Source organism: Lactuca serriola, chromosome 8, assembly GCF_051521515.1.
Source record: "Lactuca serriola cultivar US96UC23 chromosome 8, Lser_US96UC23_V15, whole genome shotgun sequence".
Classification (NCBI taxonomy): domain Eukaryota; kingdom Viridiplantae; phylum Streptophyta; class Magnoliopsida; order Asterales; family Asteraceae; genus Lactuca; species Lactuca serriola.
The window spans coordinates 137,290,402-137,308,980 of record NC_136415.1 but is presented as its reverse complement, the minus strand read 5'-3'; the positions used below and the strand labels follow the sequence as shown (position 1 = coordinate 137,308,980).

Below are 18,579 nucleotides of genomic sequence, written 5' to 3'. Positions count from 1 at the left end.
CAATAATTCTTGTGACCTAATCAAATAAAAGTCAAAAAATTAATATGCTAATATAATTATTAGAAGAATCAAACATGGAAGCGTTATGCCTTGCAACTTCACCACTTGAAGATGCATCAACTCATCTAGTTTTGAATCTTTTTCTACAAGTTTCATGTACTTGGGAAATAAAATGACTTATGTAGTAAAAAGAGTAAATTATGTTTTTTTTTCAAGTCAAATCAATTAAGTATGGTGCTATTTCTTGCATTTTAAACAAAAACGCCTAAATGCATGAAATAGCAACTTACTTCAACTTATTTGTTATAAAAGATACTTAAATTCAAGAAATAAAAAAGTACTTTGTTATTTACTATATTTGGTCTTTAAAGCAATTAAGTGATAGTGGTAGGGTAAGAATACGTACAGAACTTGCAAAGACATGGTGTTAGTTAACTGTATTGGGATTGGACCACTCAAACAGTAATTGTTGAGCCTGCTATCCGTAGACAAGCAACACAAGAAACTTATGAAGTTCTTTTTTATCAAATGCTAGTCAAAAATTCAAAGGATTATGTAAGTAAACATATAGAAATCACAATTATAAGAGTTCATATTAAACCTTTGTGTTGTGAAAGTACATTGCTATGATTGGGTGGCCAAAAATAATAATGTACTTTCAAACATAGTCTCATTTAGCTTGAAATAGTGTAACACCCCAAAGTTTGGAAAGCCAAGAACAGAAAGAAAAACCTCAAGTTTAGGGGAGACTCGGCGAGTCCATGGAGGGACTCGGCGAGTCCGAGCGGGATCCGGGTTGTGGTGGAAGCGACCGACTCGGCGAGTCGGCCAAGGAGACTCGACGAGTTGCGTCTGATCGAGGAAAACCCTAAATCCGAGACTTGGAGCCTATTTAAGCGTCTCATTCTCTTTCCTAGGGTTCCTTTACTGCCTCTCTACCCCAAAACACCAAACCCTAGCCGCCATATCCGTTTTTGATCTAGATCTTGCCTTGAAGAATGCACTAAAGCTTGGAGGAGAAAGAAAGACCTTGGAGGTGCAAGAAGGGACTGTAGATCTGGGATTGTGGAGTCATTTCAGACCAATTGGAGGTAATAAGATGTTGCTTGGACTCCCTTTGCATCTAGATCTATTCTTATGTGTGAGTTTTGGTCATTGTTGGTATGTTATGTAACCAATTCGAGTTGGAGGTTCAGATCTGAGGTTGCTACCTCAGATCCATGTTGGTTTTGGTCTTGAATCCCCTAAAGTATCAGCCCTTGGTATGTTGAAGAAGCATGTTTGCCATAAACCCTAGTTTTGTGTGTTTTGAGCATAGATCTCTCAATCTACACGTAAAGTTTGCCACTTTACGTGGGGAATAGGCCCTAGAAGTATGGATCTATGAGTTGGAAGTTCTGTTTGGCTCGAAAAGCCACTTCATGGATTGAGGACTGGATAGACTCGGCGAGTCCTTCGAGTGGACTCGGCGAGTAGCTTGAAGATGAGGAGGAACTCGACGAGTAAGATGAACAGCTCGTCGAGTCGGTTGAAGTTAGGCATGGACTCGGCGAGTTGGACGAGCAACTCGACGAGTTGGTTGAAGATTGTCTTGGACTCGGCGAGTCTGTTCTTGGACTCGGCGAGTCAGATCGTGAAACCCTAAACCCTTTGAGTTGAGACTCGAATCAGTGAGTCGGGTGGTGACTCAGCGAGTTGGACAGGACAGGACATGGAACTAGTTGGACTCGGCGAGTCATGGACTGACTCGATTAAGAAAGACCCTGAGCTTATGAACTCGGCGAGTCTTTAGGAAGACTCGGCGAGTAGGGTTGACCTGGAAGGTTGACTTTGACCAGAGTTGACTTAGTTGACTGTCAGACTAAGTGTTATATGTATATTGATAGCTCGGAGAGCTAGAGGAGCAGCGGTTCAGGGGATTGTCGAGTAGCAGCCAGAGGTTTATCAGCAGGGCTCAGCAGTTCAGGTGAGTTTCCTTCTAGTAGGAACGGGTCTAAGGCCACAATGCCGGCCCGTTTAGCTAGCAGTAGTTTCGGATGTTGATCTGATACAGTAGTTAGTATGTTTGATGCCTTCGTGGCTCAAACAGGATTTATGTGTTATGTGTTCCGGGCTACGGCCCGATGTAGTATGCAGTATATGTGAGTTTACGCCAGTTGATATGTTATGATATGCTGTGTTCAGTTAGCTTCAGACTTCAGTCCGATGGAGGGGACAAGGTCCCAGACAGTTAGCTTCGGACTTCAGTCCGATGGAGGGGACAAGGTCCCAGACAGTTAGCTTCGGACTTCGGTCCGATGGAGGGGACAAGGTCCCAGACAGTTAGCTTCGGACCTCGGTCCGATGGAGGGGACAAGGTCCCAGACAGTTAGCTTCGGACTTCGGTCCGATGGAGGGGGCAAGGCTCCAATCAGTTAGCTTCGGACTTCGGTCCGATGGAGGGGGCAAGGCCCCAGTCAGTTAGCTTCGGACTTCGGTCCGATGTCAGCTTCGGACTTCGGTTCGATGTAGGGGGCAAGGCCCCGTTAGTCCGGACTTCGGTCTGGTGCAGTGGGCAAGGCCCAATATGTGCTTTATATGTTTTTGTGCGATATGTGGTAGATTGGGGGAGCTCACTAAGCTTCGTGCTTACGGTTTTCAGTTTTGGTTTCAGGTACTCGGTTTTCAAAAGAGGAGCTCGGGAAGATTGCAGAGCACACACCATAGTCAGTTAGCCTGGGAATGTTTGACTCTGATAATGCTATTATGTTTTGAATTTAATACTCAAAAGTTATGTTTGATTTATGATACGTTGTTTATAAATCTATTTTTAGTAATGTTTTAAAAGAAATTTTTAGTCGTGATTTTTGGGCCGTTTCAAGTTGGTATCAGAGCCTTGGTTTGAGGGATTCGGGCGCACTCCTGAGTGTATCTGAACTCAAACTAAGGAAGTGGTATATAGTTTTCAAAAGAAAAATCGTAGTTACAAAAGAATTTTGAGAAAAGAAAACAATTTTTAGAAAAAGCAAAAAGAGTTTTGAAAAGAGAAAAGGGTGCGGTGCATGCAATCATCCGAGCTCAAGTAAGTACTCCCAATTTACCCATACAAGTTATATTATGATTATCAGTATCAGTTTCAGTATCAGTTTCAATTTCAGTTTCGGTTCCAGCTTCAGTAGAACAGCATGCTAGAATAGGACTAAGGATCTAGGATGATGCCTTATGTGCCTGCTTTATGTGTTCAGCTTTATGAGAATTGCATGCTAGTATTGAGTAGACAGCAGTAGGATAGCCTGTTTAGGTTATGCCTGGTAGCGCGAGCTTAGCATTGTATGCTAGTGTAGTTTCTCGTTATGAAAATAGTTTTGCCTAAGTATGTTTCCATTATCCGAAACTATTTTCATAACGAGAAACTACACTAGCATACAATGCTAAGCTCGCGCTACCAGGCATAACCTAAACAGGCTATCCTACTGCTGTCTACTCAATACTAGCATGCAATTCTCATAAAGCTGAACACATAAAGCAGGCACATAAGGCATCATCCTAGATCCTTAGTCCTATTCTAGCATGCTGTTCTACTGAAGCTGGAACCGAAACTGAAACTGAAACTGATACTGAAACTGATACTGATAATCATAATATAACGTGTATGGGTAAATTGGGAGTACTTACTTGAGCTCGGCTGATTGCATGCACCGCACCCTTTTCTCTTTTCAAAACTCTTTTTGCTTTTTCTAAAAATTGTTTTCTTTTCTCAAAATTCTTTTGTAACTACGATTTTTCTTTTGAAAACTATATACCACTTCCTTAGTTTGAGTTCAAACACACTCAGGAGTGCGCCCGAATCCCTCAGACCAAGGCTCTGATACCAACTTGAAACGGCCCAAAAATCACGACTAAAAATTTCTTTTAAAACATTACTAAAATAAATATTTATAAACAATGTATCATAAATCAAACATAACTTTTGAGTATTAAATTCAAAACATAATAGCATTATCAGAGTCAAACATTCCCAGGCTAACTGACTATGGTGTGTGCTCTGCAATCTTCCCGAGCTCCTCTTTTGAAAACCGAGTACCTGAAACCAAAACTGAAAACCGTAAGCACGAAGCTTAGTGAGCTCCCCCAATCTACCACATATCGCACAAAAACATATAAAGCAAATATTGGGCCTTGCCCACTGCATTGGACCGAAGTCCGGACTAACGGGGCCTTGCCCCCTACATCGAACCGAAGTCCGAAGCTGACATCAGACCGAAGTCCGAAGCTAACTGACTGGGGCCTTGCCCCCTCCATCGGACCGAAGTCCGAAGCTGACATCAGACCGAAGTCCGAAGCTAACTGACTGGAGCCTTGCCCCCTCCATCGGACCGAAGTCCGAAGCTAACTGTCTAGGACCTTGTCCCCTCCATCGGACCGAGGTCCGAAGCTAACTGTCTGGGACCTTGTCCCCTCCATCGGACCGAAGTCCGAAGCTAACTGTCTGGGACCTTGTCCCCTCCATCGGACCGAAGTCCGAAGCTAACTGTCTGGGACCTTGTCCCCTCCATCAGACCGAAGTCCGAAGCTAACTGAACACAGCATATCATAACATATCAACTGGCGTAAACTCACATATACTGCATACTACATCGGGCCGTAGCCCGGAACACATAACACATAAATCCTGTTTGAGCCACGAAGGCATCAAACATACTAACTACTGTATCAGATCAACATCCGAAACTACTGCTAGCTAAACGGGCCGGCATTGTGGCCTTAGACCCGTTCCTACTGGAAGGAAACTCACCTGAACTGCTGAGCCCTGGTGATAAACCTCTGGCTGCTACTCGACAATCCCCTGAACCGCTGCTCCTCTAGCTCTCCGAGCTATCAATATACATATAACACTTAGTCTGACAGTCAACTAAGTCAACTCTGGTCAAAGTCAACCTTCCAGGTCAACCCTACTCGCCGAGTCTTCCTAAAGACTCACCGAGTTCATAAGCTCAGGGTCTTTCTTATAACACAGCATATCAAAAATGACTCCAAGCAACAGCTTATTACCTCCAATTGGTCTGAAATGACTCCACAATCCCAGATCTACAGTCCCTTCTTTCACCTCCAAGGTCTTTCTTTCTCCTCCAAGCTTTAGTGCATTCTTCAAGGCAAGATCTAGCTCAAAAATGGATATGGCGGCTAGGGTTTGGTGTTTTGGGGTAGAGAGGCAGTAAAGGAACCCTAGGAAAGAGAATGAGACGCTTAAATAGGCTCCAAGTCCCGAATTTAGGGTTTTCCTCGATCAGACCAAACTCGTCGAGTCTCCTTGACCGACTCGTCGAGTTGGTCGCTTCCACCACAACCCGGATCCCGCTCGGACTCGCCGAGTCCCTCCATGGACTCGCCGAGTCTCCCCTAAACTTGAGGTTTTTCATTCTTTTCTTGGCTTTCCAAACTTTGGGGTGTTACAAATAGTTTCAGGTAGGACAAAAAATAACCAAGCAAACCTAAGCGGAATTATTTTCAATAGTCACACACACATACACCCCCATATAGATAACATCAAAATAATAATAAAAATAATAAATTAATTTAACTTATACAACCTGATCTTATTCCTGCCTTGTTACTTTGAAGCCTGATCTTGTTTCCACTGGAAGAAGACAATCTCGGGCTTGTGCCATGGTTTTCACTTGGTGCAATTAAAGCAGAAGAGATGGGCAAAATGGTCCAAAACTGAAACTTTTATATTATTATTATAATTATTATTATTATTATTATTATTATTATTATTATTATTATTATTATTATTATTATTATTATTATTATTAAACAGGGAGAAAAATGTTATACTTTTGGGTTAACGGATCCTTCCCAAGCCATAGGATTGGTGGTCATGAATTCAAGCCTAGCACCAGCACCAATACCTATTTATATTTTACATAAAATTAATTTAGGAAAACTGTGATTAAATTAATTTTTTAAGAATAATAAAAAGGTAATTGAAAAAAATATACTCACCAATATCATAGAATCCAACTTTAATAGTTGCAGCTACATCAACTACTGCCTGAAGACCTGAAGAACACTGTTTATTGACAGTCCTAATTGGCACAGTTTCTGAAAGAAAAAAAAGGTAAAATCATCAAGTCCTAATTGGCGCAACTTTCCTTTGGTAAATGCAAGAATGAGAATCCTTCCTGATTCATCTTTTCGAAATTTCATGAAATTTGAAGGGCTGAAGAAACAATAAAACTTCAAGCTAATTTTTCTGTACATAGAGAAGCAATTTGGCAAAAGTCTTCATAATTCACCTGTAGATTTGTTTGAAACAAAAATAGTTAAATTTGACAATATAAGCAAAATAAATGTGAGCATTTTTCTTGAATAAAGTACCTTTTAAGAACCAGTGGCTTAATCAATAAGATAATTTCTCTTAAGATAAGCCATATAGCATCCAGGTCATTAGAGTTTAACAAAATATCTTATTGCTTCTTCAATTACGAATAAACCAAAAAAATAAAGCTAATGATAAACAAATCTACATCAAGACAACATATAATTGTTTAAGATTATATATACATCTTTAAAAACCGATACTTTGCCAACTCTGAACTGTATGTCTAATGGAACCATCCTCCGGTTTCTGAACATATGAGAATTGAAAAGTTTTTCAAAAAATGGTCAAAGATCAGAAACACAACATTCTCTTCTCATGCATGCAATAGCAATCAAGAATGGATAAACTTTCAAAAATTTTACAAGAATATAAACACTCACGATTCAAGATGAAAACCCTTTTCTAGAAACTTGGAATTATGCCCGACTTTTTCATTCTTTCGCTGCTTCTCTTTAAAAATATTAAGCAAGATTTTTCTTATTTTAAAATTTTAAAGTAGTTAATAGCAACATTAAAATATCATTTGTTAAGTTTTAAAATAAAGGTTTTAGCTTTAGCATCAACGATTTGTTCCTGCTCAGCACCTCCGTCCATATAGTCTATATAGTATACAACGATGTATGCTACCCAATTATTAACAATAGTTAGCCAAATACTCCTACACAAACAAAATACATCAAAAATTATATTTGAAGTCAAATTTCATAACATCTAGTGACCATTACTAAGTAAATAATGAAAGATATAGAAAAAGGAAATCATAATTAAGACCATTTTAGTTTAGCAAATTGATAAAAGTATACCAAGGAAATCATAATTCCAACGACAATCACTTTAACAAAACAAACATTTATAGGGAATGGATGAATTATAAATTCATACGGCTGGAATAAAAATAGAAACATGTTTACTAAAGCAAATCACCCACATTTGGCAGCCATCTACCAAATGAGTAAGCATCAACATTAAAAAAGAAGAGAAACCTCAATTGTGAAAAGGAGACAGACCCATGCAAACTCTAAGATTCCTTTGGGCATTTATACAAACACATTGTGTGCATATCCATGTTCCAATAATCATATAAAAAGCATACATTAACATCGGTCCATGTGGTTAGAAATTAATGACTTACAATCCACATACAAAAAATTAATTTTTCCATTTCAGTTGATGAACGAATCTCACTGACAATCAAAAATTGCTTTGATAACAAAATTTATGAGAAGATGAACCGGTAAAAAGATGTATCGATGAAACAGATAAGAATAACACCTCAAAATTTGGTACAGTTCACACAAGTCAGCCACCAAGTGATTATAAAAATTGACTTTAGGGATGCCATTCTTCAAATTACTTGCTCTATAAATGTAAAAACCCTAATATCAGGGAAGAGAGAGAGAGAGAGAGAGAGAGAGAGAAAGAGGGAGAGATGATGGGTTTGAGCCATAAGAACATTCATATGGGCACATGCAAACCCTAATTCTTGGATCTAGCTTTCTCTAATGAACATGCTTTTTATCCAAGACTAGCAAACCCTAGATCTATGATATACAATTCGAAATTGAAAAGACATAGTAGATCTAGATGATTACCTCTTTCTTGGAAGCTTGAATCTTGTTATCCTTGGAGCTTAAAGTCACAATTGTCACTTCTCTAATGGCTTACAAACACCATAAAGCAAGAGGGTGATATGGAGAGAGGTTGAGGGCACAAAATCGGCTCTAGGAACTCCTTAGGGTTTCTGGTAGCCGATTTTTGTAGCCCCTGGGTCCTTTAAATACATGAGCTGCTAAGGTTACAGCCTGAAACCCTAATTGGATTACTTAGGCCTTAAGTAGTCCCAGGATCCTTCTAGATTAGGGCTTCGGCTATTCCAAGGAGCCCATGCACCTTATTTTCGTCCACCCCATGATCCATAAAGATCCACAACCCAAAACCAACTATCACACAATTGACAGTTCTAGTCCCCTTTATTTAATTAATCTCTTTTAGCCACAAAATTAATTCTTAATTAATTCTTGTCTAATATTAATTAAACTATATGATATCTATTTTAATATATTAATCATATAATATATTAATAAATCATAACAACCTCTCTATTCATAAATCATCCTATCATTTTGCTCTGGTGAAGGCAACCCAAAAGGACCATGCACAACCGGGTCAATTGCTTACCAAATATAGTTACGGGCTTAGGCACTAATCCAACAGTCTCCCACTTAGATAAGTCTAGTAACTATAATGTAATTATATTCCGATTTAGCAATTGTAGCTCTCAAAGATGTTTTCGAAATCTGATCTTATCAGTAACCTGTCCTTTAGATAATGGATCGTACAGTCCTCTGTTCTAGATATCGTGCGGACAATCACATGGAACATAGTCATACTTATTGTCCAATAGTTTGTTTTTCTCGATATCAAATTCATTTGACATAGAAGTTAATTGAACACATCAATTCAATTCTGACCGGGCCTGGCACATAAGTCAAATCAAATCATTGAGGGGCCCTGATATCGCTTTTACCCTCTTAGGATAAAAGGAATAGATAAACTTCGACTTATATGCATTTACTATTTACCAATCAAATCATACACAACAATGTGTTTTATAACATCAAGTTACTGATGCGGTTTCACATTATCAATGCACAACCAATCAACAAACAATAAACCATATATCTAGGTTTTAAGACCATATGATATTATCGTCGTGCGATCACTCGTGATAAATTCCATGAAGTGATTCTAGCAAGCGCGAGTTTATTCCAATGCTCAAAACTTGTTCATAAAAACTCGTGAATGTTGTAGCAAACCTTTGCTATGTCTAATACCTTTTAGACAATCTACACACCTATGCATGACAATCTTCATTCATACCTACCTCCAACATATGAACGACTATGGACCGTTTGAATAATTCGATTATTCTTTATAACTCAATTATTTAGGAAGTCAAAATATGCAAAGTGAAACAATAGTTAAACAATTAACATAAGACAGTAGCTTTACTTACAAATAATAGTCCTTTATTTAATCATCAAATGTCAATTACATTTATCTATTACACATTTCTAAACTATCTAATCTAAACTAATATCGTCCTTCAGCCCAATGCTCCTAGCGTGCTGCAAGTGCTTAACACTACTCAATCCCTTCGTAAGCGGATCTACTGGGTTATCCTCTGACGATACCCTGTTTACTATGAGGAGTCCTTCTTCTACCCGATGTCGAATAAAGTGATATTTTCTGTCGATATGTCGAGATCTACCATGATCCCTCGGTTCCTTGGTCAAGGAAACTGCTCCTTCATTATCACAGAAAATTTCCATAGGCACCTTTATGGCAGGTACAACTCCAAGGTCTCCAATGAAGTTCTTCAACCATATCGCCTCCTTTGATGCTTCGCTCGCTGCAAGGTACTCTTATTCGCACGTTGAATCAGCTACAGTTTCTTACTTGGAACTTTTCCAAGTCACTGCTCCTCGATTAAGGGTAAAGACCCAGCCCGACTGCGAATGGTAGTTGTCCCTGTCAGTTTGAAAGCTGGCGTGACTATACCCTCGCACCTTTAAGTCATCACTCGCACCGAGGACTAGAAACCATTCCTTGGTCCTCCGAAGGTACTTAAGAATGTTCTTGACTGCGGTCCAATGTGCTCTGCCAGGGTTCCCTTGATATCTACTGACCATGCTCAAAGCGAAGGCCACATCAGGGCAAGTACAAGTCATAACATACATAATCGAGCCAACTGCGGAAGCGTATGGTACTCGGCTCATTTCTGCTATCTCGACTTCGGTACTCGGGCATTGAGTCTTACTCAACTTAACATTACTTTGGATTGGTAACTCTCCTTTCTTTGTGTTTTCCATACTAAAACGTTTTAGTACTTTCTCCAAGTAAGTATTCTGACTAAGTCCTATTAGTCTCTTACTTCGGTCTCTCACTATCCTTATTCCCAAAATATAGGAAGCCTCTCTGAGGTCCTTCATAGCGAAGCACTTCCCAAGCCAGGACTTAACTTCATGTAGTGTCGGGATGTCATTTCCTACGAGTAGTATGTCATCGACATACAATATGAGGAAGCTAACTATACTCCCATTGGCTTTGACAGATACACATGATTCATCTTCGCTTCGTACAAACCCAAACGCTTTGACTTTCTCATCGAAGCAAAGATTTCATCTGCGAGACGCTTGCTTAAGTCCATAAATGGACTTCTCAAGCTTGCACACCCTATTGGGATGCTTCACATTGACAAAACCCTCTGGTTGAGCCATGTAAACATCCTCAGCCAACTTCTCATTAAGGATAGCGGTTCTGACATTCATTTGCCATATTTCATAATCATGAAACACAGCAATGGCCAGCATCACCCTAATGGACTTTATTTTGGCAACTGGTGAGAAGTTCCCATCATAGTCAACTCCGAGAGTTTGAGTAAAACCCTTCGCAAACAATCACGCCTTATATGTGTGCACATTCCCATCCATGTTGGTCTTCTTCTTGAAGATCCACTTGTACCCAACCGTCTTACGTCCGGGAACATGGTCAACCAAATTCCAAACTTGGTTGTTGTACATGGACTGAATCTCGCTATCCATCGCCTCTTTCCATCTTACAGACTCCGGGCCTGCCATGGCTTCCTTATAGCTGTTAGGATCATCTAAATTTATTAGTGTACTATCACTAATATATGTGTCTCCTTCTATAGTAATATGAAAACCATATAACTGGTGTTGACCTCTAACTCTCTCGGAACGTCTAAGAGGTAAGGACTCGTCAATCGGTTCAACCGGAGTTTCCTCCTCGGGTTGAGCGCCAGTGTTAGAGGTTCCTTTATCGGTCGAATCTTGAATCTCTTCAAGATCGATTTTCCTCCCACTGTCCCCTTGGCTTATGAGTTCTCGCTCTCGGAAAACCCCTTTCCTCATAACAAAGACAACATTGTCACTCGGTTTATAGAAGAGATATCCAAAGGATTTCCGCGGGTAGCCGATGAAAATACACCGCTCACTATGAGGTTCAAGCTTGTCGTGAGTCTCTCGTCTTACGAAAGCCTCGCAACCCCAAACCTTGATATGTGCCAACGAGGGAGCATTCCCTGTCCACATCTCGTGAGGTGTTTTGGCAACCTTCTTTGTAGGGACTAGCTTAAGGATATGGGTGGCAGTCTCTAAGGCATACCCCGAGAATGAGATAGGTAGTGAAGCACGACTCATCATGGAACGAACCATGTCCAACAAGGTTCGATTACGCCTCTCAACCACACCGTTCAATTGCGGTGTCCTAGGTGGCATCAATTGTGAAACTATTCCGTATTCCTTGAGGTAGTCGTGGAATTCAAGACTTAGGTACTCTCCTCCTCGATCGGATCGAAGAATCTTGATTTTCCTGCCCAATTGATTCTCCACTTCTTGTTTAAACTCTTTGAACTTTTCAAAGGTTTCTGACTTGTGCTTGATTAAATAGATATACCCATATCTACTATAATCTTCGGTGAAAGTCACATAAAAGCGGTTTGCGTCCCTTGTGGTGGATCTCAAGGGCCAACACATATCGGTGTGTATGAGATCCAGTAGACCCTCACTCCTTTCACAAGTGCCAGTGAAGGGTGACTTGCTCATCTTTCCAAGTAAACAAGACTCGCACACGTCATCGTCCCTAAGGTCGAATGACTCCAACACCCCATCCTTTTGGAGTTGGGCTATGCGTTCTTTGTTGACATGTCCAAGACGACAATGCCACAAGCATGCTTTATCCATACTATTGGAAGAATCCACACACAATACATCATTTCCTAGGTTATCTACAACCATAACGGTTTCATAAATTCCATTACAAGGCATTGCTTCAAATTATAAAACACCATTTAGATAAGCATAAATTGAACCTTTCTCATTATCAAACGAATATCTAAATCCTTGTCTAAACAACCCATGAAATGAAATGATGTTTCTTGCCATATTTGGCGAATAGCAACAATTATTTAAATCCAAACCTAATCCATTAATAAGCGCTAGAGAATACACTCCAATCTTGGTGACAAGCGACGATCTTCTGTTCCCCATGATTAGATTTATTCTTCCACGCTCCACACCCCTATCTCTTCTTAGTCCCTGCAAATCAGAACATATGTGAAAACCACATCATGTATCAAGAACCCAAGAAATAGCATGTGATGAATCGTTAGATTTAATTGTGTAAATACCTGTGAAAGATGGCTTGATCTTCCCATCCTTGATGGCTTGTAGATATTCCGGGCAGCTTTTCTTCCAATGCCCTATTTTGTGGCAGTGGTGGCACTCTGCCCCCTTTGGGTTTGAGTTGGGCTTAGCAGAACCAACTTTGGTTCCACTAGAAGAGGTACCATCTTGGGGCTTTCCCTTGTGGTGGCTCTTTGAAGGAGCCTTCCTCTTCTTGCCCCTCCCTTGCCCAATAGCCAAAACAGGAGCAACGAGTGTAGTGGGAGTAGATGCAACAGAATTGTCCTTGAGGTTGCTTTTAGCAGTCCTAAGCAACCCTTGAAGCTTGCTCAAGGTGACCTCTTCCTTATTCATATGGTAGGTCATGCAGAACTGGTTGTAGCAGGGAGGAAAGGAGTGAAGGATAATGTCAATTTCTATCTCTTCATCGAAGTTAACATTCAACTTCAGCAGGCGATCGACATATCTCTGTATCTTTTGCAGATGAGCGGTAAGGGACTCTCAACTGCCCATTTTGGCAGTGATCATTGAAGTGATGATCTCATACCTCTCTTGCCTCACACTTTGATGGTAACGGTCCACCAAGTCTTGGTGCATCTCATAGGGATAGTAGTCCTCATAGGAATTTTTTAGTTTAGCAGTCATGGTCGCTAGCATGATGCAATGTACTTTCGTAGCATCATGCTCATGGGCCTCAAAGGCAGCGATCTGTTCGGGAGTGGCAGTGTTGATGTTCACCTCCTTCAGCTCCTTATCGAGGACATACTCTTGTCCTCGTAACGAGTGACCATTTGGATGTTACAGATCCAATCACTGAAATTGGACCCGTCGAATATCACTCTCCTTCACAAATTCATGAGTGAGAACGAGTCGGAGGAGTTCGAGCCAAAAGCATTGTTGTTGTTTAAGTTCGACATCTGAAATAGAAAAGAACAAAGTTTGATTGGATATGAATCCCTAATTAAACACCCAAAAAGAGAAATTAGGGCTAGGATCCAACAACATTATTTACACATTAGAAAAGGGATGCCGTAATCTAACACGCAAATAATTTGAAGGTAAGTGAATAACGATTCACTAATTCTCTACCATGAAAAATAAGTTTTAAATGTGTTGAAAAAATCCTAGATTCCTTTGAGATCCATTGAAAATTTTCAATGGCATGTTTAAATCTCGATATGCCCCTTTAGTTTGTGACTGGGATGCCGAGGATCACAAAGTGGGTGTGAATAACCATGCAAATGTACATGGTGCCCTCATTGTTATAGTCACCTATTCGATGTGCCGGTTAACCACACATGCTCCATCGAACTATGACAAACAATGAGTCACCCTTTGCCACCTTTGCTTAGAACCAATTAGTGTGCCAGTTAACCACACACGCTCCACTAACTTCTTAGCAAGGGTATAAAGTGTAATTTCATGGGATTTCATCAATTCACTTTGCCTAAAGTAAATAAGATTGAGAATTTTGTAAAAATATTTAGTTACTTTATATAGATTCATTATACTTATTAATGAGAAGATGATTGCCCTATCCTACACGTTCGGATAACGACCCTCCACCAGTCAAGCAAATGGTGGGTGTGAGTGTACACCCATTAGGCGCCATTTTATAGGCAACAACCTTATACCCACCTTATAGACCGGCTTCGTGAATGAGGTCTACTAAAGGTAAGACTAGCATTTTAAATTATACATACATACATATATATACATACATACATATATATATATATATATATATATATATATATCTTTATCAAGCTTGTGATAATATAATAGTATAGGGTTGAATTTTAAACTTGTAAAATTCTAGGGTTTGAAATTTAAATTATTCAAAAAATTAAACTTTTAATCACAAAATTAAAATTTCAAAACTTGAGGGCAAGTTTTGAACTTTTCAAAACACAAGGGATCAACTAAAAAATAATTTAAATTAAACAATTAATTTCATAATTATCTACACTTGACCTAGTCAACATTTCTAGCAAGATAATTCAATAATTAATTCAAATAATCAAGTATTATCAAATAAGGAAAGTATTATCTAAACAATTGGTAATTATCTTTTGTTTTGATGAGGATATTGATAGAAAAGGAAATAATATTCGGATTTTATTAGACTAAAACAATTTAGGTGATTATCCTTAAGCAAAACAGCAAGAAATCCCGAAATTCCCTCTGTCTGACGCTCTGAATCGACGAGTCCCCATATGGACTCGTCGAGTTCATCCTACTCGTCGAGTCCACAATGGGACTCTCCGAGTTCATCAGGAAGAGAGCAAGAAAAGTCAATTTTAAGCAAGAATCAAAACGAAAAATTCAAGAAAGGCCAATCAAGGCTCTGATATCACTGATGGGTTTGAGCCATAAGAACATTCCTATGGGCACATGCAAACCCTAATGCTTGGATCTAGGTTTCTCTAATGAACATGCTTTTTATCCAAGACTAGCAAACCCTAGATCTATGATATACAATTCGAAATTGACAAGACAAAGTAGATCTAGATGATTACCTCTTTCTTGGAAGCTTGAATCTTGTTATCCTTGGAGCTTAGAGTCACAATTATCACTCCTCTAATGGCTTACAAACACCAAAAAGCAAGAGGATGATATGGAGAGAGGTTGAGGGCATAAAATCGGATCTAGGAACTCCTTAGGGTTTCTGGTAGCCGATTTCTGTAGCCCCTGGGTCCTTTAAATACATGAGCTGCTAAGGTTACAGCCTGAAACCCTAATTGGATTACTTAAGCCTTAAGCAGTCCCAGGATCCTTCTAGATTAGGGCTTGGACGATTCCATGGAGCCCATGCACCTTATTTTCGTCCACCCCATGATCCATAAGGATCCACAACCCAAAAGTAACTATCACACAATTGACAGTTCTAGTCCCCTCTATTTAATTAATCTGTTTTAGCCACAAAATTAATTCTTAATTAATTATTGTCTAATATTAATTAAACTATAAGATATCTCTTTTAATATATTAATCATATAATATATTAATAAATCATAATAACCTCTCTATTCATAAATCATCCTATCATGTTGCTCTGGTGAAGGCAACCCAAAAGGACCATGCACAACCGGGTCAATTGCTTACCAAATATAGATACGGGCTTAGACATTAATCCAACAAGAGAGAGATAACGAAGAATCAAAATAGGACTTGAATCTTCAAGTTGTTAGCTCAACCCGTCTTTTTCCATCCTTATCCCAGTTTAGAGAGATGTGCTTTAAATTTCACAAGAATATAGGGTTAGAAAACCTTGGACAGCCTAATTCGATTGTGGACTTGATTTTTTACTAATAGAATCGCACAATAGGGATGTGAATGTGTATATGGTGGAAGCTCTCCAATCCTCCTTCCCTTAATTCTATCGTAATCTTTGTGTTCATGAAGGAGAACAAGGCGGGGTTTCCTAATCTTCATGGATTTCATTTCCCTCTTAGCTATTAAAGGTCGGAAAACACGTGTTTCATCGATTTTTGCATCAAGGTTACAACGAAGAAGGAGGTATGGTTAGGGTGGATGTATGAAATTGAGAAAGAGTTAGGACGAGACACTTGTACAATTGGGGCCTTGGGCAACTCATTGAAAATTCGAGTTCCTTTAGGCGGATTTTGATGAAACGAGAAGAATGATGACAACCTCGACGACTCCGATTTTGATGAAACAAGAAGAAACAATTAGATTCTTCTAGAATTAGGGTTCTAACATGGATTCATAACAGGAATATAATTTTTTAAGATACAAAAAAGGGAAGAACTCATGTCGGAGCCCCGAGCTTTGGTAAATCAAATCTGATTGGCAGACCATGGGAAGGTAAGAAGTTGGCGGTGCACAAAAAGATGAGTCGAGGTCGCCGGCAGGAGGTGATTTGAGGTAGAGAACGTTGTTGAAGGTTTCAGGAGGATAGTTGATGTAGAACGTGGTAGAGATCCATCTTTAACAAAACCCTATAAAATGGTCCCTGTGAATATTTTGATAAGATAAATAGTCTAAAGGCACGTTCATTTTAAAAATTATAAAGCGACATGATTAGACAACACGCCTTTTATGCTGAGTGCCCTCCGCGTTTTTTTTTGTTCTGACACTAATTTTAAGAGCACGCAAAAATGCGCGTCCTAAATCCTTCAAATATCAGAAGAGATGACATTATTTTTAGGGCACACGCTTTTGCGTATCGTAAATCACTACGTGTCATGGTTTGCGCGTCATCAAAGGCCTATATTCTAGTAGTGAATGTCTGATTGTGATGTTCTTGTTTGATTGTTTACTCTCGGTTGGATCATCTGTTCGACTTTCTATTTGATTCCTGACTACATATGACTTTGTGCATTGTAGGGAAAGCACATGGGGGTAGCCCATGGCATTTGTTTGTAAGACCGTGGGGTAGACCATTGCATTGCAGGGAAAGACCATGGGGTAACCCATGACATCTGCTTATAAGATAATTGGGGTAGCCCATGACATTACTAGGAAAGACCATGGGCTACATCTGCTTGTAAGACCATGGGGTAACCCATGACATTGCAGGAAAAGACCTTAGGGGTAGCCATGGCAAGATGTCTGACTATGATTTAGCCCATGGCATTCACCCGGGGGTTGGAACAAACCTATTATTTCATGATTGTTATGTATGTTTGTGTGGATAAGGGATTGGGCTATTCGACGCTAGAGCTCAACACTTGTGTGGATGCATTGTATGTATGATGAAATATGTGGTATACTGTGGAACTCACTAATCTTTATGCTTACAATTGTTGATTAAATATTTTGCAGGTCGTTCATGAGAAGAGCTCGACAGGACTGTAGAGACGCATCGAGGATGTTCGTTTCTGCCGTTTTGTAAATTTAACTCTGATAATGTACAGTTTCAATCAATCAAATGTACTTTAAATGTATTTGAAATAAATGTTTAATTTGGTTAATCTATTTTTAAAAAATAAAAAATCTCTTTGTAATTTTTGGAACGCTACATATGGACCATTAGGGTGTCATGAAGCATTCTAGAAAGTATTAGTGGATGACTTAACAAATTAAGAGCTTAATAACAGTATGGATATTCCATCGCGACCACGATGCGGTTAAGTGCTAACCACGGCAAGGTAGGAAGATCCATCACATTCTCTGTCTTAATCCAAATCACGATGTAGCCGGGGTCTTGCCATGGCATGATGACCTGCATGGTTGACTTTGACTAGGCTAACTTTTGGTCAACTCGATACTTTTAGATGGTAGAATGAGGTTTGGCCTTTTGTTTAATGATAGGTGGTGTGTAGAACCAATCTTTACATTTTACAAGTTATGGTGTTAGTCTACGACAATTGAGATGTGAGTCTTCTCACTATACGATATTGTATGTTGCATTGTCTTTGTGAATCTTGCAGGAAAGACTTTGTTTGGCACATAACACTTATATGAAAGACCTTGTTTGGCTCATGGCACTTTCATGAAAGACTATGTTTGGCACATAGTAGGAAATACTATGTTTATCCCATGACAGGAAGTGAATGTAAGACTATGATGCAACTTATAGCATTCACAGGGGTTGAATCAGTCACATTGGCTGAAATAGATTGTATTGTTATGTATGAGGATATGTATGGTATGTGGTATTTTGGAAAACTCACTGAGATTTTTGCTTACAATTTTAATTTTAAATGTTTCAGGTGCTTCTTGTAGCAAAGGAAAGAGTCAGGATTGATTACATCGCATTCACAGGAGATTTCCAGACTATTTGTTTTCTGTTTTACTCTAATGTTTTGAGACTACCTTTTTATAATTTGATGGAATGGTATGGATAGTTTTATCTTATTTAAAAATATAAAATTTACTATGAGTTTTTGGGATGTTACACTTGAGTTGGCATGGGAAGCTAATGATCTACTGGCAACGGTAGATCGGTGACAAAATCATTCAATTGCTCTAGTTCAGCATAAACTTTCTCACTTTCACCCCTTAGAGGTTGGTTAGAGTTTTTTTCTCAAACCTAAAATTTGG

At 39.3% G+C, this 18,579-nt stretch overlaps 1 long non-coding RNA gene across 1 annotated transcript; it reads left to right on the top strand.

Annotated features, from left to right (window-relative positions):
* The first annotated feature begins 967 nt into the window (after window positions 1-967).
* On the top strand, window positions 968-2,836 carry LOC145065571 (uncharacterized). The gene is made up of 3 exons (XR_013688452.1): window positions 968-1,091; window positions 1,887-1,966; window positions 2,654-2,836. It is a non-coding gene; the product is annotated as an uncharacterized LOC145065571 (long non-coding RNA).
* Window positions 2,837-18,579: the final 15,743 nt, after the last annotated feature.